This window comes from Hylobates moloch, unplaced genomic scaffold (genome assembly GCF_009828535.3).
Source record: "Hylobates moloch isolate HMO894 unplaced genomic scaffold, HMol_V3 SCAFFOLD_13, whole genome shotgun sequence".
NCBI lineage: Eukaryota > Metazoa > Chordata > Mammalia > Primates > Hylobatidae > Hylobates > Hylobates moloch.
The window spans coordinates 45,279,915-45,299,796 of record NW_026652288.1 but is presented as its reverse complement, the minus strand read 5'-3'; the positions used below and the strand labels follow the sequence as shown (position 1 = coordinate 45,299,796).

General features: G+C 34.8%; 1 protein-coding gene across 1 annotated transcript in view; it reads left to right on the top strand.

Moving 5' to 3' along the window:
• Positions 1-19,882, top strand: part of SLC16A7 (solute carrier family 16 member 7) — a 178,507-nt gene that overhangs the window by 53,010 nt on the left and 105,615 nt on the right. The window contains exon 2 of the mRNA XM_032173201.2: positions 6,071-6,169. The gene's annotated coding sequence lies outside the window, so the exon portion shown is untranslated. The remainder of the gene's footprint in view (positions 1-6,070; positions 6,170-19,882) is intronic.

Sequence of the window (19,882 nt, the reverse complement as noted above, 5' to 3'; positions counted from 1 at the left end):
TGAAGACGATGACTTACTTATATAAATCAGGCTTTCAAGGAGAAAACAATTTGGGGACAACCTAATGTCTCAGTTAGGAATAAGCAAGTTTGCTTATTAAAAAATGGGAGTCATAGAGTGTACAACGGACAAGGTTGAGAAGGACATCAAAAGGAGTATGGTAGGGTGGAGAGCATGAACCAAAAGGGAAAAAGTGCATAGCTGTGTAAGTGAGAGATTGCGAAAGAGGATTAGTGATTAGAGGAAACAGTTTATTTGGGGCTTGAGAGTGAGAGACAAGAGGCATCAGTGGAATTTAGTGGCTTTAAATTTGTAAACAGAGCTTTGGTTTAAAGATGTTTTGCTATTTCGTTTCCAAATACTGCCATGACCTGACTTTCAACCACATTATTATTTGAGCTAAGTGAGGATGACAGTGCTCAAAGTTCAGTGGTGGTTGGGGCTGATATAGGAGTCTTGTTGGTCAGATCAATGGAAGATTTGGATGATATTAGCTGGATCTATACCTCTGGTTTTGTGGCCTTGCTTAATAGTATTTTACTTTAAAAGTTCTAGGCCAGACAAGGTGGCTCACACCTGTAATACCGGCACTTGGCGATGCTGAGGCAGGCGGATCACCTGAGGTGAGGAGTTCAAGACCAGCCTGGCCAACATGGCAAAACCCCGTCTCTACTAAAAATACAAAAATTAGCCAGGCATGGTGGCGGGCACCTGTAATCCCAGCAACTTGGGAAGCTGAGGCTGGAGAATCACTTGAACCTTGGAGGTGGAGGTTGCAGTGAGCTGAGATTGTGCCATTGCACTCCAGCCTGGGCTATAAGAGTGGAACTCCATCCCCCCTCCCCACCAAAAAAAAAAAAGTTCTAAAAATATTAGTACAAATTTTATAGATATTGGTCTAATATTTCACTTTTTCAAGGCATTACATTATATTAATATTTAGTGTTTAGGATTTATATATATCCTTTTTTGCTTATTAGAACAGATACCCACTTGATGATATTAATTTCCATTGTTAAATTTTAAAAGGGCATAGTCTTACCTGAGCACTTAAATAACTGTAACGAAAATTTAAATTGGGTCTGTAGATTTACTTGTTTCACAAGACATGAAAAAGAGTGTGTGTCTTATACAAAATAAAGGAGATATGGTATTATGAAGTGAATTCTAAGCATACAGTTCATCAAAGTTTAGCACTAGAAGTGTTTTTATACACCACATAGTCCAGCCACCTATTTATGGCTGATGCATATCCATTTGGTGTCTTTTCATGAAAGATATTTCTTCTAACTGGTATTGTGGAAACGGTGAGCAAGATCAAAGTTGGAATATTGTCTCTACCCTTAAAGCTGTATACCCCTGAGAACTTGACTTCTCCAAGCCGAGTATTTCCTCTTCTGTAAAATGGAGATTTTACCATTATCAAAGAGTGATTGAGAGGACTAGAGTGCCCATTTTACTTTTAGATGTCTTTGACTATGAAGTCATACTTATATTGAACAAAAATCTATCTCTCTGTAGTTCCAATCTATTCACTATAGTTCAGTGAATATATCTATTCACATATAATTATGTCCCAGGAGTGGGTCTGCTTTGATATCCTTGGTGTGCTCAGGCGTGGGTTGGGAGGCGCCTGTGGGACGTGTGGACTCCATGCAAATTCAGCAATGGATTTCAGAGCTCAGCAGCGTGAGCCCTTGGTCAGTTATACTCCCTCTAGTGGTAGGTCTTTGAGGCACATACTTAAAAGCACCACATCATATTTGTCCATCTTAATTGTATGTAAAAATAAAATTGCTAAAAGCTCTAGCGTACTATTTGCTTAATAGAGTGAAAAATAAATGTAAATTTTGCCATGGGGAGATGGTAGCTAAAAGAAGCTACTATTTATGCTTCTCTCTTACTCCCATGCAGAGCCCCTCTCAAAACCACCCATGCTTCCCTCAAAGTAAGATGATAAACTGAGTATGGCAACATTCCAAGACAAGCTTGGTACGATTTGCCTTTGCAGTGTGTCTTGGCTTTGCCCCTCTTCATGGTTAATTTTCAATACACCACTCAACAAATTATATTTTTTCAGTGTTTATTGATTTTTCTTTCATCTTTGACTTCCTCAATTAGGAAAAGGGTAGGCTATTAATGTCTCCATAACAAAGAAGTGAGAACAAGATTAGTGAACTCAGTAATTTTGTTAAAGTTTTGAGATCAAAGCTTATTGTTCTAGTGTTTTTGTTACTCATTTTCAGTATATGATGATGTAGGCCATTTCCTTAGATTCCATTCATGTAACTGTATTACCCTTGCTTAGAGATTTTAAGTTATACTACTTATTAAGGAGTACCATAGAATTTCTTATGTCAACCATGAAAACAGCTATATACCATAGCTGTAAATAGTGTTTACAGTTATGTACATGTAGCTGTTTGTAACATGGCTTTTTAGAATCTGTCTCCAGTGACTTTCAAAGATCACCTTTGCTGGTTATGTAAACTTAAAACAATGGATTTGCTTTTGGACATCTAAGAGTATGATGTGGTGTCTCATGCCTGTCATTTACCAGCAAAAGAAATGTTACTCTTCAGCTTTGCCACAATGCCCTCACATTCTTCAACCTTGAGTTAGTCAGCCACTCATCAGCTGATGTGATTTTACATTTTTGCTTTGATCATTAGTCATTCACTTTAAGTTCTCCTTTTGTAGCATTTTCCAGTTGCTTCCAAAACAAACATGCTTTCTGGGCTTGAGAAAGGGAAAAGCAAAAACGATTTAAAAGAAGATAGTAGATGGTTTCACAGTTATTTTGGCTTTATTACTAATGCTAACGACTATCATATGGTATAGAACTAAGCTTGAGGTATTAATAAATATTTTATTCAAGGAACTTTTTTTTCAGCCCTAATGAGAATTTATAAACATGATTGGATGGTGCTGTTGAGTTAAAGGGAGAAACTCTCTCTCCTTAGAGAGTAGATTGTTTGCTGATTTTCTGAAAATTTGAGTGTGGATTTACATAGTTTTAAATACTCCTTTTAGATTTACTGTGGTTTCTAAAACAGTCTCTTATTTTTGGAGGACATTTATTTATTTTGTGAAATAAATTAATAAAATTACATATGTCAGCTGACATAATTTTTCACTTTTATTATCCTGTATATAATAATCAACCAGGTGTAAACATGAGTAACGTATTTCCCCTATTACATCATACATTCCTAGCCCTTTGAATAAGCACCTTTGCAAAAATATATTTCATTTCTGTCTTGATTAAAATTTGTTTCATGAGTTGGAAGAGATCATGAACCCTGGGTAATGCATTTTGGTTGTAACTAAAATTCTTAAGTCAATTAATTATGAGTTACACCAGACATGGAACTTTATGACACCCAGAGTATTCTATTAAAATAGCAGTATTGAAGTAGCTGCTGGCCGTTTCTAAAAAGTACGGTCATTTAAATCACCTAAATAATGATCTCTGAAATTACAGAATTAAAAATACCATACTATTTCCTACCTGATAATTGGATGAGAAATTAAACATTAACCTAGACTTCCAAAGGCCTAGAGATTCCTTTTTTTTTTCTTTCCTGTTCCTTCTTATTTGTGTTAATTTTATTTTCAGTAAAACAGATCAAGGAGTTTCTCTTAGTTTATGAACCTTTCTAGAAAAGTAAATATAGCATACACTTTTGCTCTTGGTTTTATATTAAAGAAATTATGAAAAAGTTGCCTTTTAATATAAATAAAAGTCTTTGTAGAACTTATCTGTGATTTGCACATGCATGCTTCAGAAGGTCAGGTATTCTAACTTTTGTACAAGGTAAAAGTTACTTGGAAGATGAAAAGGCATGCTGAAACAAATAGAAAACATTTTATTTCATTTTAACTACCTTTCGTTTTAAAAAATCTTTATTTGGTAGACATGATTATATAACTGTCAAATTACTCTTTGTTGTTTTACATATTAGCCCACAAACATATAACTTTTAAGGTTTGCACCTGTTTAGAAGAAATAAAATCCCTCTTTAAGACAAATGAAACTTTTACTGCCCTATTTTTGCAGAACAAAATACTGTGAACTAAAATTAACTGTAATATTCTAATGTTGTAGAGAAAAACCAGAGAATTTCTAAAGTCACATTGTTAAAACAAATTTTTAGTTGAGGAATAAAAAAGAAAAGAGAAAGAAAACTTCCTTAACTAATGATTCTCAAATATTAGTAATATTATTTCACATGAGAATCAAAATGTGGGAGATCTCGCTTGTTAGGTATGAGGCAAGAAATATAATTATGCAGACAAAAATGGATTACAGCAAATAATACCAATTTGTCACCATACCTATATATGAAATAAATTCAAAGTTATATAATTTTAGTGGTAGTTACTGAATCAGAAAGTTAGAGTAAGATGTTATGTTTTAAAAATATTTACTATATAAATTTTAATTATTGTGGTATAATAATACCAGTAATTTTGTGAAGTATATCTTAATATTAATTCTAAATTCAAGTGAATTTAATTATTGTTTTAAGGAGGTATTTGCATGTAAAATTCACAAGATTTTTTGTGTAATTTTTACTAAATTACAATGTATATACATGGTCTGCTTATTATAGTTTTGGAATTTATGAAGGAAACAATTGATTATCAACCTAAAATTCCTTCCATTTTAGATTACAATATCAAGGTTCTCTGGTTAAATCACATAACATTACAAGTGCTATCAAAATGACCTCAGACTATTTCTGTTCTGTTTTCTTTGGCCTTACTCATGTGATTTTTTTATATTTTAAAAACCTTTTGCACTGCACTATACTACTGTAGAACAATCTGATTTTTCTTGATTACATCTCAAAGTTGATTATATTGGTTTAATAATAAGATAAATATCATAATTTGTATACTTAAATATCTTACTTTTTAAATAAAGAAGCAGCAGGGATTTAGTGTTTATTCATCTATATATTCCAATTTTTTTAACTGTCTTAAGTAGTAATATTAATATAATTAATTAATGTTATTATCAATAATTATATTTTAATCAACTATTGTGGGGTGCTGTAATTATAACATAGGGTTAGTGGTGATGTGAACAAATTTAAATAATCTGTATCTAAAGGAGTCTTTAAATAGAACCTTGGAGCTTTAAGAGAAGAGTTAACAGTTAATAGGTATTAATAGTTAATGTTATTAATTAACTATTAATAACAGTTATTACAATCAATAACAATTGTTCATTCAACAATTTTTATTAATAGCAATTAATAACAATTAGTATTCAAGTTGTTATAATTTCATTGCCAAACACTGTATATATTGATATTTTACAAATGTTAACTAGCTTAATTCAATAGTCACAATTTTGGGGTAAATACTAGTATATCCTTTGTTTTCAAGTAAAGAAGAGAAATGAAAAACTTGTTTCAAGGTTCATATCGTCAAAGAACATACAAGAACTGATGATGAAACATTGGTTATATTTTTATAATATTTCTGATGTATTGTTAAACCTTAGTTGTGTCACTGAAATGTTGCTTCAATCTTTAATTAAGACATTTAATGTAAATAGTTTTATGTATTTATGTAAAAAATTTCAAGATGTTACTTTATAAACACACACATAGGCATGCACACACACACACTCACATATATTTTTGTACCAAAAATGGAGAGAAACATCACTCAAAAGTTAAAAACAAGCTATTGGTTTGAAATCCCAAATGACTGAAATGAGTCTCTCTGATGTTTTGGCAGGAAATCCTCTGCACCTTGAGAAATTGTACTTGGGACAGAAAATATAAAGGCAGGCACAAATAAAGGCAGGCAGATGCCATAATTATAACATAGGGCTAGTGGTGATGTGAACAAATTTAACTAAATGATCTGTTTATATCTAAATAGGCCTTTAAATAAATGCTTGGAGCTTTAAGAGAAGGTAAATAGCATTTTCAGCCAGTGCAATAGAAAGCTACATGTTAAGTCTTTCAGATATGGAGTTGGATATATTTTTCATTTTTCTAAACATGCATTGAAATATTTAGATGGTTACTATATTCTTTGATTCTTCTAGGAGTCAATCTTAAGATGTGATACTTTCCTGTGAAACCTGAAACAAGGCGATCTGGGGAACCAAAGACTCTAGGACTCTTGGTGCCAACAGAGTTACTCTGTGAGTATCCTTGGTGTATAATGATGTTTTCTTCCATCTAGCTGTTGTAAGTCATGCTCTTTATGCAGTTGGTAAATCTTAATGTGAATGGTAATATTGGCATGACTACTGTTTTAATTCATTTTCTAAAATAGGACATATCTTACTTAAAGTTGGTACTTTTAGCTTCTAGTGTTTCCATGATCCAATATACTGTGTGATCTTGGTCAAGAGACTAAGTCTCAGTTTCTCTGTATATAAAAAGAAGCTAAATATAAACTTCCTTCATTAAAATGATTATAAAGTAGTAAATGATTAAGTTTCAATCATAATAATAGAATTATATTCTATTTTTATTACTAACATGAATTCTGGTTTTAAAATAAATGAGAAAACTAGAGGTATATACTTTTAGTTATTTACCTTTATCATTGGCACTTTTTTTAAAAAAAAAAACTACATTTTGAAAAATAATCATATTGGGGTTTTTTTACACTCATGTTTTGTTTGCAAAGGGCTTTATCACTCACAAAGTTTCCACACTCATGATTCAATCTGATTTAATCCTTCATACAATCTTGGTGTAAAGCAGGTCAGGGATTTTAATCCTCTCTGTGCAGATGAGAAAACTGATGCTCTGCATTGTGTCTTGCTGAAGACTGCATAACATATAAGGGAGATAATTTAAAATCCAATGTTCTTATAAACAGTCTATATTCTTTTCTGTAGTCTGTTCTTATAACTAGCCTATACTCTTTCAAATAAATGTAACCAACTGTATTCAATTGGTCAAATTTGTATTTTTGCATTGGATTGCTACATATTTTAAATAGTTTATAAGAGTAGTATGGTAAGTTTACAAAGTTATATTACCTGTTTGTTGTGAACAATTCCTAGACCAACTGTATGGTTGTATTCTGTCTTTTACCTCTGTTGTATCATGTACTCTGTCTTCTACCTTAAGTTCATGAACAAATCTTGGTATATCTATGTAGTAAACAGAATAATGGACCCCCACATCTTAATCTCTGCCACTTCTGAATATGTTATATTACATGGTAAGGGGAGAATTAAGGTTGCAGATGTAATTAAGGTTGCTAATCAGGTGACTTTGAAATTATCCTCGATTATGTGCATGGGCCCAATGTAATCACTAGGATCCTTATAAATGAAAGAGAGAAGGCAGCATGAAAGATACTCCATCCAACCTTGATGGTTTGTTGATGTAGGAATGCAGCCAGAAGCCAAAGAATGCCGGTGGTGGCTTTCAGAGTATGGAAAAGCAAGGAAACAGATTCTCTCCTAAACCTTCCACTCACACCTTGATTTTAGTTCAGTGAGACTCATTTCAGACTTCTGACCTCTGAAATTGTAAGACAATAAATTTGTGCTGCTTGAAGCCATTGTATTTGTGGTTGTTAACAGCAGCAACAGAAAACAAATGCAACTCAACACTGTGAAATTACACAGAGCCTCAGAGTAGAAACAGTGGTTTATGCCAAGAGGTTATTAGGTCAGTCATAGGGGTATTTGCTGCTTTGATTGAATTTTTTGTTCCATGGTAAGTATGATCATAGGGCTAGGTTGTAATATCTCATATGGTTCCTTTTGGATACATAGTTTACTAAGGGAACCAGCTTAACCATGCCTGTTCTTATTAAGAGTACAGAATATGGATCTTGGGGTGTTGGGTTCAAATGCTGCCTCCGATGCTTACTAATTATAATCTGTTTGAGCATCAGCTATTTCATCTGTAAAATGAGGACAATACAAGTTCTTTATAGGGCTGTTGTGAGAATTAACTATTAATTTGTGTTAAGTGCTTAGAATACTATTAATACTTGGCATATTGTAGGGACTAATTAAGTGGTAGCTATTATTATTACTAAGTTATTCCTCAAATCCTGTATTTTCTAGATTCATTTTCTTTATTCAGATATAGATAGGAAAGTATCCAAAACTTTGGGATGAGCGCCTTTGTGGTAGAGGCATTTTAATATAATTATGTGAATTTTGTAATTTGTAATTTTACTTAATTTTTAAAAACCTTTCATGCTTTGAAATACCTCCTCTTTGTCCCTTTTCATCATCATATGTAGATGAAGCAAATTTGTATATTCTATAATAATTCACTTCATTGACTTTACTTATTGTTCTGTCTTAGCTGTTTTATATTGTGAGTCTTTAGGTTTGTTCTGATGTCACTACTTAAGCATGCGAATATCTTGGTAGTAGGGAAAGTATGCAGCACCCTGTAATAAGAGATCCTGGATTAAAAATACTTCACAAGTGAGAAAAACCTAGTCTGAATGGCGTTTTCAAAGACTTTGTTGAGAGAGGAGTCTCTTAATTGGACACACAGACATGACTACTTCGGTCAGTGCCCCATTCTCTGTGTTTGACAGTGGTGGTGGGTCTGCTTTAGGCCTGGTGGTAGCATATATTTGATCAGTCTTTTAGGCCTTCACCACAGTGGCTACATCCCAAGGGACAATATATTAATTAATTCAACCAACATGTATTACATACCTCCTAATGCCAATAAACAAATGATGTCTGTTCAAGATGTTCACAGCAGTTTTAAAATGTGCATAAGAGCAAGCTGTTTTGCTCTTACAAGTTTGTTTGTGCCGTCTTTTGACACCCTAGGTTTTCTCTAGTACGAGGCAAAACAAAACAAAATACATTCCTTATACAGACACCTGAAATACAAGGGATACCATCCCTTTAAATTGGATACTTAAAAACTATAATCACAGGCCTATTGAGTCTGTGGTTAAGAAACAGGTATCAATAATCACATGGTGTGTTTTAGTAAAATGCGATTTCTCTTTTTCCTCAAATACGTGTGGTATCTTTGTGGTGCTTTTCAGTCAATTCCTTCGATTTTCATTTTACAGTCTTACTTCTCCCACACTTCACTAATTGGCATCTCATTTACCTGGACAAAGCTAAAAATCACAGAAAATTAGAAGGGGCTTTCCCCAAGGCACTTAACTATGTGGAAAAAGATGGATCTTTGGGTAGCCTTGGAGAACTGTTTGAATACGGAATCTACAAAGGATATCACTCTTTCTTGCCTATGTTTTCACTTGAATCCAGCAGTTAACAGAAGGGTAGCAGAGAAAAATAGGAACTATTTGACCAAAAAAAATCACTGCTATGAGTTAGTGGAAGGTTTCAAGTGAATTATGTACCAAATACCTTGCCATGCCTTCTTTGCCTTTCTGTGCCTTTCTACCTTGAAACTGCATCAAGAAATCAGTATAGAGGCAAGCTGAGCATGCGCAGCTGCTAATATATTCTCCCTAATATTCCACTAAGCCACTCACTATGTCCTCATTTCTTTTACATAGACTATGGATTGTGTAGGTTGATATAAATGCTAACAATCAAATAATTAGGCTTTTTCTTTCATATTGAGTTGGCCAGATTTACATATTTTGGCAGTCTCTTAAACCTAGGAAAGTTTTTAAATGTTAAGTCTTCTCCATTCATAACATGGTTCAGAAATAATGAATTGAGAGTTTCTGATATGAATAATCAGTCAAATTTGCTAATGTGTCTATAAAAATAGGGTTAAAATGAGTATAATGGTTTTAGATACAGGGGAACATTTCTGTGATACTGTCCTGATAATTAAAATCCTAACATTAGTTAACAGCTTTATGATGTGACAGCAGATGCCTAGAGTAGGTAGTTTTATTATTTTGGCTTGTACCTTTAGCCTATGTGAATGTATGTGGTGATAATTAAATTATGCAAGGTTCTATAATATATGACATTGCTAATACTACTTTATAACTCTATTTTAGCTTTGACAATTCTGGTTTTAAAATACACGCACACACACACACACACACACGCACACACACACATATAGCCTCCCACTATGGGAAAGTTAATATTTAAAAATTTTTCTTAATTTATTTAGCAGGTATGAGTACATATTTCTTACATGCATATATTGTGCAGTGGTAAAATCTGGGCTTTTAGTGTGCCCATAACCGAAGTGGTGAACATTGTATCTAAAAGGTCATTTCTCAACCCTCATCCTCCTCCTAGCTTCCCACCTTTTGTAGCCTCCAATGTCTATTATTCCAGCGAGTGACTATTTGAGGAAAGAGAAGCTGCCTTATTTATCCCGGCATCCCTCCTCTACATAATATAATGGGTTTTGTAGCTAGCTACTCACTATATATTGGTTAAATTAGTTAATTAATTAAAAACAAGGAAAAAATATATTCAGCTAGCCCCTTTGATTCATCGATTTAATTCTTAAAATTGATGCTGAACTGGAGAATATTGCTTGGATATATGGTCAGATGGGATATGGTCATTTGAACTTATCATCAAAACTTAGGCTTTCCCTTGTATGGGAAGAACCTGCTCTAGTAAAATTATCATACATTGTAGACCAGATCAGAATCTGTCTCCTCTGTAGGAAGGCATATCTGGAAAAGGGAGAGCCCAGAATATTTCTGCATCAAGCTTGCTTAATTTTTTCTTGAAAATTCAGCAATCAGGTGTGGAATGGATTGAAGTGTTATTTTAACAGCAGTGTCTGCATTAGGAAATATTAGTCCAGTATGTAGGTGAGAAGCCTGGGGGTTAGAGAGGTTAGATAATTTGTTCAAGATGAGAAGTAGAGTATAGGTCTTACCCAACTCTTCTAATACTAAATGAAAGTGTTTTGTTGTCATTGTTGTTTTATTTTGTGGTTTTTGTTTTTGCTTTTGCTTCTTCTTCTTTTTTTAGAATCCTTTAAATAATCCTTTTTTAAAAAGAATCCTTTAGATTTTTTTTAAACTCTTTTTATAAAGAATTCTATGCTGCATCATAGTAGCAATAACTGGTGTTCCCAGGGGAATGAAGCCTAGTGAACAGGCTGAGGCCTGTCACAGTGCCAGTCCAGGGCAAAAGAGGTCCATGTCCTCCATCTGCTGCTGAGGAGAACAGCAAGAAAGTCTAGTCCCCATGGGGAACCCAGAGGGTAATAAAAGCATTGAAGCCACTGGACTTTAACTTCTAGGGCATGGTTATGGCTTCTATAAACTGTCTTTGCCATATAATTTTACATTGCTTTTTAAATTGTTATATTCTGACACCATCATATGGAGGTTTTACACTTTTATTTAAAATAACTTAAAATCCCAGCCTGGACAACATAGCCAGACCTTGTCTCTCCAAAAAAAATTTAAAAATTATCCAGGGATAGTGGCATGTATCTGTAGTCCTACCTACTGAGGAGGCTGAAGCAGGATAGTTTGAGCCCAGGAGTTCAAGACAGCAGTGAGCTTTGATTGCCACTGCACTCCACCCTGGGTGAAAGAGTGAGACCCTGTCACAAAATTGAAAAATACAATAAAATAAACTATGATAAAAATCCTGAAATAACAACAAAAGTTTACCTTAAGTTTTATTTAAGATGTAAATTTGTTTTGAGGTGTGGAAGGATCTCATGCCCTGTAAGTTGTGACTGAGACAGTAGATTTAATGTTGCCTCAAACTTCATTTATTTATATCTGGTTAATGACTAATGCCTTTGTAGTGTTTTTAAAGCCAGGAGAAATAATGACTTCTTATTTTACAAATGGCAGTAAAAAGCCAAAGCACATTAAAATACCTATTCTAGTATAATTGGCAATAGCAATAGATGGAAACTATATACCTGATCATATTATGTTTTATAACATATCCTCTGTTATTCTTATGTGGTTGTGTGGTTGGGTGGGTGGAAGATGCTTGTGGTATGTGAATGTTGGGAAGGGGAGGGGATATTGACCAGTTTTGAGTAGGAGCATGCCATTGTCTACGTTTGTATTAGATGTACAATTTAGGCAAAGATTTGGGGTTTTGAGTAGAGAGATTGGAGGCTGGGATAACAGTTGGGAGGCTACTAAATTTATTGGTGCCTGTGGGAATTAGGGAAAGAAGATAGATTTAACTTCTTCTGCAAGTAGAATTTACAAGGATTGGCAGCTTGGGTTTCATTTTAGAGAAGAGGAGATATTTTTGCTGACTCTGAGACTTTGAGCTGAGTGGCAGAATGTTAGCGCATTTAATAGAAAGCTGTGGGACCACAGTGCATGCTGAGAGTGATGGCAGGGAGCTAAGTGGAACCCAAGGTCCTGAGCTAGAAGGATATTTTTAAAGCACTCTCTCTCTGAACATGTTTCCTCTATTGGCTAAATACAGTAGTATCTTCTATTGAATGGATAATAGCTAAGAAAGTAAGGGTCTTAAATGTACCATGTACTCAAATCACCTTTCCAATAATTCTTTTCCATTAGTGAGCCACTGTTGTCAGCAAGAAGGGACAATCCATTAAGATGGTAGAATACTTGCATATTTGTGTTTAGGACCACCCTCCCCCAATTAGGTTTTTCTAGGATGTATTAAAACTTTAAAGGAATTATACAATGAAAGCAAATTTGACTGATGGCATCTTTCTCTTATGCTTATCGAGGTTAAAAGTGATGCCTTTTTACATTATAACTCTAAGAGATAATTAACGTGGATTGTTTTCTTCTGCTGTAAGCTAACTTTTAGCTCCATTGTAATTCTAGAATTTAGAAAATAGAATCACTGTTAGCACTACTCAGTGAATGTTAGGATTGTGGGTACTCTTTCCAGGAAAAGAATAGAAAAAAATATTGTATTCAGATGAGAAAAGAAATGTGTTATATTATTTCCATTATGTTGTGAGACCTTTGTTTTTTGTGTTTTCTGATTAGTTTACTGCTGTTTTCCATTAAAATATATACCTGAGCTTTCTGTTCTTTAGAATTTCTTGCACTTTTTATTCAGATAAAAAACTTGGATTTTGCACATTAATTCAGTTTTACTCCTTAGTTACAATGCAAAAAACATCATAATCTCACAAGGGAAATGTGTAAAATGCTTCGTGAAACTTGAAAATAATATTATAAAGAAATCTGTTGCCGAGAACTTATTGTCATGTTTTAAACACGGAATTAATAACCTGTTCCAAGGGCACACAGGCTATTTATCAAGGTTTTCTCCTAAGACTATCTGCATTTCCTCTCTCCTGTCCTCATATTATTGAAGAATTTTGGAAACCGGAAATTTAAAAAAAATCTCGCATGATCCTATTTTTGGAGTTACTTTTGAGAATTTATAACCTTGGCAAAAGTTAGTCACCTTTGGCCATTCTCTCCCCAGGGCTCCTGGTGAACGGGTCTGTTTTGCATTTGGCTTTTCTTTTTCTCAAAGGTGAATGTAGAAACCTCACTGTCTATGTTTATCTCACATCTCACAGAACTTAGTTGCTCAACTTTAGTAACATGATTTCTCTGTGCTCTAAGTTATATTCTTATAAAAAAAGATGAGTCAAATTGTTAAAGGTGTTACTGTGATTACAAAGGTGACTAAAGTTAATGTTAAAGTCAGTTCATTCTATTTGCTATGCGTTTTACACCAGCAAACATTAATCCATAATTTGCTGCTTTTGGTGAATTTTAATTTTTTGTATATTTGCTTAAAATGTTTAAGATGTTAAAGTAATGTAGTAGAAGAAATATCTTATGTGAAGAAAGATGAATTCTACATTTAGAAAGAAAATATGTGATTTATAATTTGAACTCTTTAAACTTTTCGAACGTGCACTCTAGACTTAACAGACCATGGTTTCTGTCAATGGATAGTACTTTTTGAGGATTTTATATTGTACTGACAGTAAGCAAAATAATACAAAATAAGTACAAAATATATTATTCAAATTCCTGTCAATTTTGTTCTTCATGGATCTTATCAAGCTATTTTCTTGATAATATAATTTTTACATATCAAATGTATATCTTTGTATTTCTCTTCTTATTTAACTTTAGAATATTTTGTAATAATACTAACTAAATTAACTATACATATGGGAGCCTTTTAAAATTATTATTCTTGATGTAATAAATATTAACTGAATAAAGTTAATAATAATTTCTTTACATAAAATTGAGTCTTATTTTCATATTATCAATATAAAAAAGTAGTTGATAAAGCAAACAATATTATTGAAATTTTATTCTTTTGCCCTTTTTAAAAAAGAAACTACTTTGAGGTATATGTACAGGGTACAAAATAAAGTTATTCATTGGTTAATCACTTATATTACATTTTATTAATTTTACCCCAAATAAATGTATTGAACACTTACTAGCCACTAAGCACCTTGTTTCGTTGGGACAAAGAAGCATTTGAAGAGTTCTCAGTAAATATATAGACTGTTTTTGGTTGTCAGATGTACTATATAATTGTGAAATCCATAGTACAATTTATTCACTGTATTAAAACCTCAGTTTGTGTCTAATTTTGTACTAGGTAAAATTTCTTTATGCTTTTATTTCATTTTAGTTTTTAAGCTTAAGTTTTCAGTAGAAATGATAGAAACATACCACATATTTTGTAAAAGCGTTTAGTTTATTTGGTTAAATAAATTAGATAAAATTTCTAGAGGTTATTTATGTTATTACCTGGTTATTATTATTTCATTATTATACACATTTAGAAATGCAGCCTTCCCAAATCTTTGGGAAGCGTATTTTACAAGTGGCTACTGCTTAGTGCTTAGATCTAAATAATTGTATCTTTCACATAGGAAATCAGATATTTCTCACCCACTGATAGAGGAGTCTGGCATGTTGTTTGATAGAGAGGAACATGGGCCTTGAATCTAGACAATCTAGAGTTGGAATCCAGGACCCCACATTTCACAGCTATATGGCCTTACATAAGTAATCAAAACTCTGAGCTTCAGTGTCCCCATAGGAAAATATTTATCATAATGTCCATCATCTATCATTTAGAGAATGGGGTAATGGGCATAAATTATTTGGCAAAATGCTTCCCTAGAATATGAGAAGCATTTAATAAATTACAGCACTGCATTTTTCCAAAGGTTATTGTAATTTCTTCAAAAACAAAGATGGTACTAATGATCTATCACCAGATTCACCCTCACACAGGGTTGGGGACTCTTTGGGACAGAGAGCATGCATTTACAGAATGGCTGACCATGTAGGGAGTGTTATGTGTCATCAGGAAATAGATTAAACTGCCCACAAGAGATTCAACACTTTGACCCTGGCCTCTTTATTATTGTTCATAACTTACAAAGTTACCTAGTCTCAGACTCAGTGAAGAGTCACTAAACTGGCCGGGCGCGGTGGCTCACGCTTGTAATCCCAGCACTTTGGGAGGCCGAGGCGGGCGGATCACGAGGTCAGGAGATCGAGACCACGGTGAAACCCCGTCTCTACTAAAAATACAAAAAAAATTAGCCGGGCGTGGTGGCGGGCGCCTGTAGTCCCAGCTACTCGGAGAGGCTGAGGCAGGAGAATGGCGTGAACCCAGGAGGCGGAGCTTGCAGTGAGCCGAGATTGCGCCACTGCACTCCAGCCTGGGTGAAAAAGCGAGACTCCGTCTCAAAAAAAAAAAAAAAAAAAAAAGAGTCACTAAACTATTAATGTATATAGTACAGTATTTTTGCAATATGTTTTATGCATATTAAATCACGCGATGGAAAATGTGCTTGAAAATGTGGCTACATCAACACAACACATGAGAAGGTTAAATTTAGCAGTTCAAATTGCCAGACTTGGCCACCTTCTTTGACCCATGATATAATTTAAGCCAAGCTTACTTTAGACTCTGAAAAGCATGAATTAATTGTGCATGTCAAAGCAGGTTCTTGAAAAAGAGAAAGAACTAACTTTCCCCTATTTGACAGAAGAGAGAGGGAAGGGCAAAGCAGAGTCTCTGGAGATATGTATGTAAGTTTGCTTGTGGCTAAAAGTTAATGATCAGTTGCCTCTGTTCTTAGCCCTGAGCCTGGAGAAAAGTGTCAAACGCGGGTTCTCTCTCTATTCAGGTAACTTTAAAAATTATACAAATCGTATTCATGTTCATTGTAGTTTAGATTATAGAGATGTGATTTTTTTTCCTTTAGTGTCATATGATTTCATGCTCTAAGCATATTGGAATAACAATGAGAAACTTTATATATGCTGGCTAATGTAAAAATATTTTACTTTTGAAGTATACCAAGTTAAGGCCAAGGAGGGATTCTGTATTGTATTAGATGGGAAGAGAATTTTTACATGTTTTTATGAAACTATCAATTGTGCTTCTTAATCCTACTGGCTGAAAGATGTATTAATCATAATTATTTAAAATAATGTACATTATATAGTGTGCCAAGTCTTGGCTAGTAAGGAAAATTAAAATTTTTTTAATATTGACATTCTGAAAATAAGACTAAATCTTTAATCACTAAAATTATTTGTATTTCATATTATAATGCCAAAAGTAACCTATTTTTCCTATTCTAAATCATTGTATTCTATAACTATGTATGTGTACTTTGTTGAAAAAAATAGTAAAAATAAATTGATTTTTATTATAGGACTTAGGTAATTTCATTCCAAAACATTTAGGATAGTATAATATTATGGTATGATATGAAGTTATTGTACAGTTATATTTCAGGGATGCTATATGTATAATTATATGTAATTAAAGACATTGCTCACTAAGTTTTAAAGTCTTCACAGCTGGTGTCTAAAAATAAAAATATTGTATACATTTACAGAGTAGTCATTTTGCATTGAGCTCTCAACATAAAGAGATGCATTGCTTAAGTTACTGGCATCATGAATTACAGGAATTTATATATATATACACACACACATATATGTAACTTTTATATACATATAACTTTTATATATATAACACATGTGTGTGTGTCTGTGTGTGTCTATGTGTGTGTGTCTTGATTCTTTCTAAAGTGTCTGACCTTTGTTATCTTTATTCAGCAAGTATCCAAAGCCAAAAAGCTTGCTTTGGCTGGATTTAGATTCAAGTAAACATCAAAAGCTAAATGTTCTTATGGTACTACATATGCAGTTTTCCATTTGTATTCTTTTCAAACTGAAGTTAAATGTCAGGCAATGATTGATGATTTTACAATTGAAGTTTGGAGTTGATAGGAATTTGGAAGAACATAACATTTCATATATGAGGAACTAGGTCCAGAGAGGGAAATAACAACAGTTACTGGGAGTGCTAAAACTAAAATCAAACTCTCTGTTTACTTGCTGAAAAGTCGAATTGATGGTTATTGGTCAATATTCATGTTGTTTTTGAGAGAAATCATATTTTATTCCTTAATTCTTTTCCATTTTGAAGTATATCTAGATAAGGCCTGGCAGTTAAGGTATAGTTGTTTAGTGGTATTTTCCCGATTTACCCTCGGCATTGCTAAATTTATATATCAGTTCAGTTTACATAATCCCATTAGGATTTCCTTAGGTATTTAAGTTCTGTTTACAAAAGGAGATTCTCAAGGTTAGAGAAGAGAATAATATGGTTTAGTTGTGTTCCCACCCAAATCTCATCTTGAATTGTATTTTCCATAATCCCCACGTGTTGTGGGAGGGACCTGGTGGGAGGTAATTGAATCATGAGGGCGAGTTTTCCCCTGACATTCTTGTGATAGTAAGTCTTGAGATCTGATGGTCTTATAAAGGGCAGTTTCCCTGCACATACTTTCTTGCTGCCACTATGTATGACGTGCCTTTACTTCTCCTTTGCCTTCCACCATGATTGTGAGGCCTCTCCAGCCATGTGGAACAGTGAGTCCATTAAACCTTTTTCCTTTATAAGTTACCCGGTCTTGGATATGTCTTCATTAGCAGCATAAGAACAGACTAATATAGCAAATTGGTGCTGGAAGAGTGGGGTGCTGCTGTAAAGATAACTGAAAATGTGGAAGTGACATTAGAACTGGGTAACAGGCAGAGGTTGAAAGAGTTTGAAGGTGCATTAGTCTGTTTCCCACTGCTGATAAAGACATTCCTGAGACTGGGAAGAAAAAGAGGTTTAATTGGACATATAGTTCCACATGGCTGGGGAGGCCTCAGAATCATGGTGGAAGGTGAAATGCACTTCTTACATGGTGGAAGCAAGAGAAAATGAGAAAGAAGCAAAAGTGGAATCCCCTGATAAATCCATTAGATCTTGTGGAAGTTATTAACTATCATGAGAATAGCATGGGAGAGACCAGCCTCAATGATTCCATTACCTTCCCGTTAGTCCCTCCCACAACACGTGGGAATTCTGGGAGATGTAATTCAAGTTGACATTTGGGTGGGGACACAGCCAAACCATACCAGGAGGGCTTGGAAGAAGATAAGAAAATGCAGGAAAATTTGGAACTTCCTAGAGGCTTGGAGGGCTCAGAAGACAGTAAGATGTGGAAAAGTTTGGAACTTCCTAGAGACTTATTAATGGCTTTGTCCAAAATGCTGACAGTGATATAGATGATAAAGTCCAGGCTGAGGTGGTCTCAGATGGAGTTGAGGAACTTGTTGGGAATTGGAGTAAAGATTACTCTTGTTATGCAAAGAGTTTGGCAGCATTTTTCCTCTGCCTTAGAGACCTGTGGAACTTTGATCTTGAGAGAGATTAGGATATCTGGTGGGAGAAATTTCTAAGTGCCAAAGTGTTCAAGAGGAAGCAGAGCATAAAAGTTTGAAAAATGTGCAGCCTGATGATGCAGTAGAAAAGAAAAACCCATTTTCTGGGGAGAAATTCAAGCTAGCAGCAGACATTTGCCTAAGTAACAAGAAGCCAAATGCTAATCACCAAGACAATGAAGAAAACGTCTCCAGGGTATATCGGAGGCCTTTGTGGCAGCCTCTCCCATCACAGGCCTGGAGGCCTAGGAGGGAAAAATGGTTTCCTGGACTGGGACCATGCCCCCTCCTGCTGTGTACAGCCTAGGGACCTGGTGCCCTGCATCCCAGCCATGGCTAAAAGAGGCCAAGGTATAGCTAGGGTCGTGGCTTCAGAGAGGACAAGCCCCAAGCCTTGGCAGCTTCCACATGGTGTTGAGCCTGTGGGTACACAGAAGTCAAGAATTGAGGTTTGAAAACCTCCACCTAGATTTCAGAAGATGTATGGAAATGCCTAGATGCACAGGCACAAGTTTGCTGCAGGGGAGGGGCCCTCGTGGAGAATCTCTGCTAGGGCAGTGCAGCAGGGAAATGTGGGGTCAGAGCTCCACACAGAGTCCCCACTGGGGCACCATCTAGTGGAGCTATGAGAAGAGGGCCACCATCCTTCAGACCGCAGAATGGTAGATCCACCAACAGCTTGCACTGTGAACCTGGAAAAGCCACAGGCACTCAACTCTCGCCTATGAAAGCAGCTGGGAGGAGGTTTGTACCCTGTAAAGGCACAGGGATAGAGCTGCCCAAGGCCATGGGAACCCACCTCTTGCATCAGCATGTCCTGGATTTGAGACATGGAATCCAAGGCGATCATTTTGGAACTTTAAGATTTAATGACTGCCCTATTGGAGTTCAGATTTGTGTGGAGCCTGTAGTCCCTTTATTTTTTGCCAATTTCTACATTTAGAATGGGCATATTTACCCAATTTCTGTACCCCAATTGTGTCTAGGAAGGAACTAACTTGCTTTTGATTTTACAGGCTTATAGCTGGAAGAGACTTGCCTTGTCTCAGATGAGACTTTGGATGTAGACTTTTGGGTTAGTGCTGGAATGAATTAAGACTGAGGGATTGTTGAGAAGGCATGATTGGTTTTAAAATGTGAAAAGGACATGAAATTTGGAGGGGGCTAAGAGTGAAATGATATGGTTAGCCTTTGTGTCCCCATTCAAATCTCAAATTATAGTTCCCATAATATGTGTTGTGGGAGG